The sequence below is a fragment of the Microchirus variegatus genome (assembly GCF_963457635.1).
Source record: "Microchirus variegatus genome assembly, chromosome: 1".
Taxonomy (NCBI): Eukaryota; Metazoa; Chordata; class Actinopteri; order Pleuronectiformes; family Soleidae; genus Microchirus; species Microchirus variegatus.
Genome location: NC_139802.1, coordinates 43723643 through 43734138, shown reverse-complemented (window position 1 = coordinate 43734138; position 10496 = coordinate 43723643).

The window sequence follows — 10496 nt, the reverse complement described above, 5'->3', positions numbered from 1 at the left end:
TTGAATTGTTGATGGTAACATTTCAAATTTTGAGCGCGTTAGCTTAGCATTTAGCTTGAGGTGCACCTGTGTTATATGTTATATATTTGTTTCCTCACCCTCTTCAGTTCCCTCACCCCCTCTTTCTCCCGTAGCTTTTCCAATCTTCTCTCCTCCGTCCTCACCCCTGTCTCCCCCCATTTTCCAATCTCTTCCTCATCATCCCTCCCCCCCTCTCTTCGCTGCACACCTTTCCCATTCATTCCTATCTCGTTCTCCTCGTTCTCCTCCTCCTCCTCCTCCTCCCTCCATCTTTTTTCCCAGCAGTCCCCCGCGGTGTTGCAATCACCTCTGCTGCTGTTGATTAAGCTGAGAGAGATTGGCTGTCCACGACCCAATAACCCTGAGGGCTCCACGGTGGGAGCCTCCCCTCCTTCCTCCCCTCTTTCCTCCCCTCCTTCCTCCCCTCTTTCCTCCCCTCCTTCCTCCCCTCCTTCCTCCCCCTCCTCCTCCTCTGATCCAGCTACAATTCCTCCTTTCAATTCACTCTGGTTTTTCTGTCTTCCTCCGTGACCTTTTCATCTCGTCCCCTTTTTTCTTTTCTTGTGTCAAATCGTCTTTTTCCTGAGATATTCCAGCTTCCCTCCGTGTTGTCTCCTTGCCACCTTTCCTCCTCTGTCCTCTTCTCCTCACTTCCCCCCTCATATTTTTTCATGCCTTACCTCTCTCTCTCTCTCTCTCTCTCTCTCTCACTGACACTGGAGTGTGATGAAGTGTGGATTGTAGTCCTTCCTTCTTTCCCTCCTTACGTGCTTCCTTCTTTCCTTCCTTACGTCCTTCCTTCTTTCCTTCCTTACATCGTCCTTTTTTCTTTCCTTACGTCATATTTCCCTCCTCTCTTACTTGCATAGTCCTTCCTACCTTCTTCCTTCCTTCCGTCGTCTTTCCTTCCTTCCTTACATCTTCATTCCTTCCTTCGTTCCTTCCTTACATCCTTCCTTCTTCCATCCTTATGTCCTTCCTTCTTTCCTTCCTTACGTCCTTCCTTCTTCCATCCTTACGTCATCCTTCCTTCTTAACGTTGTCTTTCCTTCCTTCCTTCTTCCTTCCTTTCGTTGTCTTTCCTTCCTTCCTTCCTTATGTTGTCCTTCCTTCATTCTTCCTTCCTTACGTCCTTCCTTCTTCCATCCTTACGTCGTCTTTCCTTCCTTCCTTTCTTACTTGTGTAGTCATTCCTACCTTCTTCCTTCCTTCCTTGTCGTCTTTCCTTCCTTACGTTGTCCTTCCTTCATTCTTCCTTCCTACCGTCCATCCTTCTTCCTTCGTCCTTCCTTCTTCCATCCTTACGTCGTCTTTCCTTCCTTCCTTATGTTGTCCTTCCTTACCTTCCTTCTTTCCTTACGTCCTTCCTTCTTCCATCCTTACGTCCTTCCTTCCTTCCTAACGTCGTCTTTCCGTCCATCATTCTTCCTTCCTTCCTTTCTTACTTGTGTAGTCATTCCTACCTTCTTCCTTCCTTCCTTGTCGTCTTTCCTTCCTTACGTTGTCCTTCCTTCATTCTTCCTTCCTACCGTCCATCCTTCTTCCTTCCTAAAGTCGTCTTAGCTTTCTTCATTCTTCCTTCCCTCCTTTCTTACTTACATCATCCTTCCTTCATCCTTCTTTCCTTCCTTACGTCCTTCCTTCTTCCATCCTTACGTCATCCTTCCTTCTTAACATTGTCTTTCCTTCCTTCCTTCTTCCTACCTTTCGTGGTCTTTCCTTCCTTCCTTCCTTATGTTGTCCTTCCTTCATTCTTCCTTTCCTTCCTTACGTCTTTCCTTCTTCCATCCTTCCGTCCTTCCTTCCTTCCTAACGTCGTCTTTCCGTCCATCATTCTTCCTTCCTTCCTTTCTTACTTGTGTAGTCATTCCTACCTTCTTCCTTCCTTCCTAACGTTGTCCTTCCATCCTTACGTTGTCCTTCCTTCCTTCGTTCCTTCCTTCTTCCATCCTTATGTCCTTCCTTCTTGCCTTCCTTACGTCATTCCTTTTTCCAACCTTACGTCCTTCCTTCTTCCATCCTTCGTCCTTCTTTCTTTCCTTACGTCATATTTCCTTCCTTACATTCTTCCTTCTTCCATCCTTATGTCCTTCCTTCTTTCCTTCCTTACGTCCTTCCTTCTTCCATCCTTACGTCATCCTTCCTTCTTAACGTTGTCTTTCCTTCCTTCCTTCTTCCTTCCTTTCGTTGTCTTTCCTTCCTTCCTTCCTTATGTTGTCCTTCCTTCATTCTTCCTTCCTTCCGTCCATCCTTCTTCCTTCCTAAAGTCGTCTTAGCTTTCTTCATTCTTCCTTCCTTCCCTCCTTTCTTACTTACATCATCCTTCCTTCATCCTTCTTTCCTTCCTTACGTCGTTCCTTCATCCATCCTTATGTCGTCCTTCCTTCTTTCCTTCCTAACGTCGCCTTTCCTTCCGTCCTTCCTTCCTTCCCCCCCTCTCTCTCTCTCTCCTTTTCCCTAAATTGTTCCTCTTTAAACCTGAAATCTTTTCTTTTGACTCTGAATCCGTTGTCCGAGACGCTCGGGGGGGGGGGGGGGGGGGTAAGGTGTGTGTGTGTGTGTGTGTGTGTGTGTGTGTGTGTGTGTGTGTGTGTGCGTGTGTGTGTGGTGACTGCAGGCCTGTGCTCGTAATTGAAAAGCCAGGACGTGAGCGCCTCCAACCTCAGTGACCTCCTATTTAGAGAACGACCATTGATTTCTGCACAGAAAGAGACTGAGAGAGAGAGAGAGTGAGTGAGTGAAAGAGAAATTGGGAGAAGACGAATGAAAAGACAACGGGACGAGAGGAGACGCAGATATTAGGGAGGGGGGGAGGAATTAGAGGAAGGAAGGAAGGAAGGAAGGACACAAAGGGAGGACGAGAGGAAACGTGAACGTCTAATATGAGCAAGAACAAAGGATGATTTTCCTCCGTGGCCTTTGGTGTGAGCAGAGTGACTCCCACAGAGTCTGTGTCGCACTGATATTTAAAGTTTTGTGTTTCCCACCCGTCTGCCTCTCATTTCCCGTCCTGTCTCTTTAAATCACTCCGTCATCCATCAGTCCGTCTTTGTCTTTAATGACTTTGTCACCTCCTGTCCACCAGCGTCCATCTCCTCTCATCTATCCGCCCGTCACTCCTCCTCCTCCTCCTCCTCCTCCTCCTCCTCACCACTTTTAATCATCCCATCTTCCTCCTCTCTCTCTGTTGCCAGGGTAACGGGGCGATCCACTCTCTATCACCTGTGGGTTCAGACGCCTGATGAAGAGGACAGAGCGTGGGAAACAACAGAGAACATCAAAGAAAAAAGCTCTTCTTTTATCGTCATCTGAGATCATTAGGACCAGGTTTTGGGTCTCAATGAGGACTCCTCATCCTGGACAAGGTCAGTGTTTATGATGTGGGGGGGGGAAAAGTCCTTCAGTGGTGAGGAAAACACGCAAAACTCAAATCAATGGACTGCATTTGCTTACTTCTTAGCTTAGCTCACCTAGCTGTAACGCTAACATATAAGTTAAAACGCTGCTTCATGTTTATAACATGTTGATGTTCAGTAAACCAAATTAGCTTGCCTGTTGACCAACTTAGCTTGCTAGGAGACCAAATTAGCTTGCTAGTTGACCAAATTAGCTTGCTAGTAGACCAAATTAGCTAGCTAGTAGACCAAATTAGCTTGCTGGGAGACCAAATTAGCTTGCTAGTTGACCCTAGCCGTGATGCTAATACTGAACCAGTGTTTACATAAGCAGCTGTAAGCTAGCTGTTGTCTGGTTTCTGGCTCTATTATTCATGGAATTATTGCTCTTTATTTGTCTTTAGAGCGCTGAAAATAGCTAACTTTAACAACTGCTGACTGTTTTGTTCTAAAAACTCAACTGCATTAGCTTACTTCTTAGCTTAGCTCACCTAGCTGTGACGCTAACATATCAGTGTCTGTATAAAACGCTGCTATAACATGTTGATGTTCAGTAGACCAAATTAGCTTGCTAGTTGACCCTAGCTGTGATGATAATACTGAACCAGTGTTTACATAAGCAGCTGTAAGCTAGCTAAGGCCTGGTTTCTGGCTCTGGTTTAGCTTGAGGCTGGTGTTTTAGATTTAGCGCATAAAAAAAAAGCCGTAAACACTCAAAATCTTCATATTACTCATTATTCATGGTATTATTGCTCTTTATTTGTCTTTAGAGCGCTAAAAATAGCTAACTAACAACTGCTGACTGTTTTGGTCTAAAAACTCAACTGCATTAGCTTACTTCTTAGCTTAGCTCACCTGGCTGTGACACTAACACATTCGTGTCTGTTTGTATACAACGCCGCTATAACATGTTGATGTTCAGTAGACCAAATTAGCTTGCTAGTTGACACTAGCATGCGATGCTTATACTGAACCAGTGTTTACATAAGCAGCTTTAGTTTGAGGCTGGTGTTTTAGATTTAGCGCGTTAACGTGCGACACGTTTCCATGACGACAGACCGGGAAAAAGACGTGCCTGACGTCATGTTTACGTGACTCCAGATTGTTAAAATGAGTCTCTAAAGTAACGCTAAACTTTCAAAACAGAGGCACACATACGCAGTACACAGGTACGCTGGATATTTGTTAGCGCTGCTCTTTTCCTTTTATAAACAGCCCGCTCCAGTTTGACTGTAGGCTAACGCTAACAGCGCTAAAAGGAGCTAATGCAGCAAACGGAGCTAAAAAAGTGTTATTTTCTTCTGAAATTTTATAAGTTTAATGCTAATAATCAATGTCTAGACCTTTTTAAATAGCATTGTTGTAAAGTAAGTCTAATTCTAACGCTTTACCTCTAAAACGTAAGTACATTTTATATCAGAAAATGAACTTTTGACACTTAAGTACAGTAAATGTCATCAACTTTAAGACTTTTACTGAAGTAATATTATAAAAAAGTGACTTTTCCCCAGTGTGTGCAGAGTAAAGAAAACATCAGAGGAGGATCAGCTGTACATGGATAAGACCATTGTGATTTCTTTATTGACTTTTTCTTTTTTTAAGTCTTTTATACACAGAGTGGAACAACATTAATTCTCCAAATATCTCCGTCGTCGTCGTCGTCACGTTTGATCATCGTTGTTTTTTTATTTTTTTTAAATTTATTCCACACCACAAGTTTTCAGTCACGTCTTCTTTTTCTGTTCCAACCAAATGTAAAAAAATAAAAATGCATAATTTGATTTTTTTTTCTTGATTTTTTTTTGGTTTTTGGATTACCGTATCACGACTATGAAGGAAAGTGTGAGAAGAAAACAAACAAAAAACAAAAACAAAAAACCCAACAACAGTAAAACAGAACTACTGATGTGTGTGTGTGTGTGTATGTGTGATTTGGTTGATGAAAAATGACGACGTGAAGCTGCACAGACCTGCCACCGTTGTTATTGCTGAAGTTTAAAGTATAAATCGGTTTGTTCTTTGCGCTGTTTTGTTTTTTTCTGTCGCTCGGAAGTCGGAGGACGGATACGACGCATCGTAAAAAGTCTGTTTTTTTAACTAACACAATGCCGATGCACGTCGTACACTGACGTGACACTGTCACCACGGTAACGTCAATCTAGATATACGAAAATCTTCCTGTTAGCCGGTTATCCTTTTGTTCGTTAGCTATTCGCGTTTGTTCTCTCGCTCTTAGTATCTTGTACAAATGTGACGTTTGTTTGTGTTGGGCAACTTTTTTTTTTTTTTTAAACGTGAATATTTCCATGCTTTTTCCAGACAGCTGCACAAAATGTCGCCTTATGCCCTCTAGTGGCTAAAATGTGTTAACGTCATATTTCGTTAAATAACAAATTTGTCTAACGTTTTCAAACTTTATATATCGTTTGTTGTAGTTACACTTGTCTTAGGATAATTTCCCGACAGACAATTTTTCTTAAAGGATTATGCTAATATTATGGAATGCTAGCTGGCATAGCTACACATTTTTTTTTTTAATTTAAACCCATGTTTAAATGTCGCGAACAAAACTTCACGTGTCGTTAACAAATGTAGTATTTTTTTTCCGTTGCGCAACATGGGAAAAAGTTAGCTAGCATGTACGTTAACCGCTACAGCTAACTTTCGGAATGTTAGCTTAAAAACGCTGTGTCATCGCCTTTTATTGTTAATGTAGTTTGAGTTGGACCAGACTTCAATTTGTACTTGAAATTTCCGCCGTGGAGTTGATTGGCTGACATTTGTCACATGTCACCGCACTTGTCGCTAAAAAAATATTTTAATACGTTTTTCCAAATACTTTTACTTTCTAGCTTCATGTTTTTTAGCTCGGAGAGATCGTATGTGTGGGAGTGAACCTTGGTAAGCTAGCACAGATGTGGCTAAGCTCCACCAGCAGGTCAAAAATGTGCGCTAATGCGAAATGCTAACGCAAAAGCTGCGCGGCGTAGCGCACAGTGTGCGAAATGAAACGGGAGGGGATGCTAATGATAAGGTTAATAATAAGAATCACAATGCATTACACGGCTAGCTAATCGTAAATATAGTCATGCGTAAAATCTGCGCTATAAGCACGGCTGTATGGATAATGTACGTGTGACGCTAATTTAACACGGAAACAAAAAAAAAAAAAACAGGTTGAAATGGAAATATTCAGGTGAAACGTGGTTGGACTCCAAATGAATGCGATGGATGTGAAGAGCCGGTATTATTCTGGCATCATTCCAACAATATTCCCAATCCCCCCCCAAAAAAAGGGGACAGTGACCCCTTCAAAATAAGAGACCCCCTCCCAAAAAAAAAAAAAAAAAATTCTCCGTCTGACCAGAGAGAAAACAGGAATACATCGACAAAAAAAGAGAGCATAGAAGAAGACAAGCATTTTTCATTTTTGGTTTTAGCGCACCTTTTTAACTATTACAAAAAAAAACAACTTAAAAATGTATAAAGCTTTTTCCCCCACATTGGTTTCATTTTTAAGTTACAGTTACCCAAAAAAAAAAACAAGGAAGAAGAAGAAGAGCAAGTGAATAATTTATGACATAATGCTATTATAACATCATCCTACCGCTAGTGTCTATGAGGTATATCTGCAACAGTTTGGTAAAAGAGAAGCACGGTCTGCGCCGCGCCGCGCTAGCACGTTCGCCTCCGCGTCCTTTTCTCGTAAAGCTTTGCAACCGTTTGAGGGAAAGAAGCTGCGTTTTCCACCAGAAATCAAAGGATACCAGAGTTTCTTGTGGAAACGCAGCTCAATAAAAGTGGAAAATAAAGAAATATAGGGGGGGATAGAGAAGAAAGAAAAGGAAAAAGGGGGGAATCCTTTGGTATTCACTCTGGGTTTCTTTGCGTTGATTGCATTGCAAAGCACCGGAGAAGCGGAGAGAGGAAACGCGGAGGTATATTTTTTTCACTTTTTTTTTTTACAGAGAAAGTGGGTCTAGACTTCGCTTTGGTTCAAGCAAGGCACTCGTCCTAGGTTATCTCACGCTTTGCAACGAAAGCGCCGTCTGCGACGAAAGCAAACGTGAAACAAAAGAAGATGGAAAAACGGCTAAAAAAACCTCAGATTCACCGGGTTTTTGGTCAGATTCACTGAGTCCAAACGAGGAACTTCACGTATATAAAAATAAGTCGATCATCAGCATAAGGTCGTATCTCGGGGTTTCCGTTTGCATGCGTTTCTGTGAGGTCGATCGCGATTATCGACTTAAATTAAAAGTGTCTTTTTTTCCGCGCGTATATCGGCCTAACGACCACGACTACGCTTTGGTTTTTTATTGATTAGTTTTCTCGGTCTTTGGCGGCCTTTTGTCGCGCGACACATCGCACAAAAAAACAAACTACTAAACGTCCGAGCTATGGATTCGTTCTCGGTAAATATATCTGCCTCTTTCCCCTTCACACTTATTATTTTTGGGGGGGAAACGACAGTCGTTAGGGGGTTAAAAAAAAAGAAATAGAAAGAAGAAGAGGTTTAAAATGTGGCGTCATTATAAGGAGAGAAAAGACGGGAGCGTGGAGCTGAGCGCAGACCGTACCGAAGAGAAAAAACAAACAAACAAATCTTTGGTTTCTTTGGTTTCATCAACACGATTAAAAAGACAAATGTAAAGTCAGTGAGGTAGCCTCTCTGGTTCTCACTACTGAAATAGAAAGTTTTTTCTTTTTTTTTTTTTTCTTCTTTTTTTTCTCAAACTTTTTACACACCCCCTTACAAAGTCAGTCTTGGAAGCAGCTAAGCTTTAAGCTAGCTCACATCTCCTTCCCCCGAAAAACGGGCCGAAACGAGTCGGGCGTGTTTGCGTCCTTCGTCGCTCGTACGCGCGGCCATGTCGCCGCGTCGTCTTTACGTTCGTTGCCGCGTATGGTCGTAAAAACAAACCTCTAAAATATTTATTTAAAGGTGCATTATGTAATAAATCTAAATCCTCCTAATATGTCACAGAGACTCAGGAATAATGTTCATATAACAAACTGAACTCACCAACAACAACAGTGCAGCCAAAATATTTGCATAAAAAAAAAATATTTTGCAGACTGCAAATCGTGTTTATGTTTTGAAATCATGTGGCGCCATCTACCGCCGTCTACCAATCATTGCAGTCGGTAGAGTCTCAGCTGCCGAGCAACCGCGGGTTGCCAGTTAAGTCAAAAAACCTAAAAGAGCATCTGTATTTTGAATTTGAATGTAGTAACCGTTTTTGGCCACATTCTTACATATGGCACCTTTAACTATTTTAAAAAATGGCTTTCATGGAGTGTATGAACTGTGCACCAGAAAATGTGTTATTTGTAATACCCAATTAATTTTTTAATAATAGACGTAGGGAGTTAATATATATAGAATTATAGCAGTGTTTGCCTTCCGTACATGGTCTAAACGCAGTGTAAATGCAGCTAAAATCTGATTTCTTTGACGTTTTATGGGCAGAACGACGCACAAACGAAGCGTACGGCGACTTTTTAACCGATTGTATGAGCCGCGCGGACGTAAACACGCTCGCACACAGTTTCTTTGGCCTCTCGAGGATCCCCAGTCATCTTTGGTGAGTCGGTTTATCTCAGTGTGTGGCCCCTTACTTCACCTGATCAAGTGTCGCGAGAACATCGTCGGTCTGAAATTCATTGCTTGTTCAAACGATGGTCAGCAGGATGCAAAAATAATAATAACAACAACAATAATAATAATAATAATAATCATAATTGAAATCCGTAAAATCACAAGGAAGTCAAACAGATGCAGTGCTCGTATTGTTTGTCATAAACAGATTGTTTCCAAGTCAAATCCGAACCAGGACAAAATACTAGATCGGAAAATAATTCCTACATTGTTCCGTCTTTAAATCTAAACATTCATAACTCACACATTTCATTGGCTTTTTTAAAACGAGAATAAATTAACAGGCCTGGCGTTTTAAGCACTGCATCTTTGATGCGACTAACATTCTTAAATACTCATAAATATTCATTGAAAAACAAAAAAAAACAAAAACGTAATTACACCTAATAATTAAATAGCCTTAAATTATCCTTAAGTACAAAACTAGCGCGTTCTACAAACGCCTCATAAATAAATACACCGTCCAACGGGAGAAAAAAAAAAGGGGGGAAAACGTACAACGTAAACTTTGGCAAAAAGCGAAATCGTCGTTAGAAAAAACGGGGGGAAAAGGTTCGGAGGGAGATTTGGCAACGAAATTTGTTCACTTAAATTAATTCACGATTAAAAAAATAAAGCATAAATTACACATTAAATAAAAGGAAACAACAATCACATATTGCAAAAAAAAAAAAAACCTAAGGAAGAGACATAGTGGTAGTATCAGTGACAATAAAGTTTAAGTACTTTTAAAAAACAAAGTGATCAGAACCTCTTTGGGACGCTTTCACTCTCATTTCCCCCTCTTTTTCTTTCTTTCCTGGCAGATTTAAAAGCCCGTGTTTTTACATCCAGACAGAACTGCAAGTGGGAATGGAAAAATGGCCGCCGCCCCCTGAGCCACGGGCCACGCCCACTCCTTTGGGCGTGGCCACCGGGATGAGAGGATCAGGTGGGCGGAGGTTTTTCTTTGGATTAGAAGCATTATTTTTTTTTTTGTAACGTACAGAACAAAGAAGAAGAAGAAGAAGAGAGAAAACTAAAGGTTAAAGCTATTCGACCGATATCTTAGCAGTTTCTCTCAGCGGGTGTTTGACGTCGTGTTTATTTGGTTTGTTTTGGATTCGTTATTTGACGTTTGTACAACATGGAGCAGTGGCTCGGCTCGGCTCCGCCCCCCCCCCCCGGTGAAGAAGTGGGTGTGGTTATCGTCCACACGTGGCATCGTGTCGTACAAAAATATGCTTGATTTGCTTTTTTTTTTTTTTTTACTTTTCATCCAAACCAGTAGCGCTTTGTAGCATTAGCTAGAAAATAGCGCTAACTAATGCTAGTTTCCTGGAAGTCCTTTAAATTTTTCGTTTCTGGTCCATCGCAGACTTTGAAAGTGTATATTTTTGAGCTTTTTGAATGTTTATTTAATTCCAAATGAATGAGTT